This window comes from Belonocnema kinseyi, chromosome 6 (assembly GCF_010883055.1).
Source record: "Belonocnema kinseyi isolate 2016_QV_RU_SX_M_011 chromosome 6, B_treatae_v1, whole genome shotgun sequence".
Lineage (NCBI taxonomy): Eukaryota > Metazoa > Arthropoda > Insecta > Hymenoptera > Cynipidae > Belonocnema > Belonocnema kinseyi.
The window spans coordinates 89,584,813-89,585,712 of NC_046662.1; the positions used below are offsets into that span (position 1 = coordinate 89,584,813).

The 900-nt window shown below is 31.7% G+C and overlaps 1 pseudogene; it reads left to right on the top strand.

Annotated features, from left to right (window-relative positions):
* The first annotated feature begins 465 nt into the window (after positions 1 to 465).
* Positions 466 to 639, top strand: LOC117175761 (annotated as a pseudogene).
* Positions 640 to 900: the final 261 nt, after the last annotated feature.

Sequence of the window (900 nt, forward strand, 5' to 3'; positions counted from 1 at the left end):
TTTAGCAGAGTTATTTAAAAAAATTCCAAAGGACTTTAGAAATCTTTAAAAGGTGTGAAGGTGTTTGAAAAGATTTTGAAGGTTTCAAAATATATGAGAGTATTTAAAAATGTTCCAAAGAATTTTTAATTGATCACAGTAATTTAATATAAGATTTTAAAGGACCTGATACATCTTAGGACATTTTACTAGATCCTAAGGTATTTTCAATTGATTTAAATTTATTAGTATGTGATTTTAAAGGATTTGAAATATTTTAAGGTATTTTTAAAACTTGCAAGGGATTTTTAAGAGCTTTGCAAAATTTCAAAAGATTTTAAAGGATTTTAAATATTTTAGCATGTTTTAAAACATTCCAAGGAATTTTCAATTAATTTCAATCATTTAAAGCACTTTCAAAGAATTCTAACTATTTTTCTCAATTTTTCTGGTTGAACGTGGAACTGCTTTGTTAAAAATTTATTTTTATTTTTTAGTTGACAATTTATCAAATTATTAGAAAAATGTCTTTTCTGAAAATTCAAAATTTCAGGCTCGATCTGGCAGCTCTGGGTTGAGCTGACCCTTGCGAATATCCCTGATGTGGATATCTCGGGCATATAATTTTTGTTAATCGGGACTGCGTACGCGCTGTCCTGGATCAAATTAACTCAAACAAATTTTATAATCACAGTGTTTTTGGCAGTTTAGGAAACGTTACAAGGTTTTCTTTTAGATGTAGACCCTTGCAACAGAGCTGCCAGATCCAGTGATCCCAGATCTGATCGTTACGTGGTACAATACTATTACACGTCTATGTCCGTGTGAAAATGGTAGAAGACGATATAAATGCCTGGGTTGCGCGCCCAACCCATTTCTCCTCTTCTGAATTTGAAAACTCGAAGGTCCACGATTGCCGGT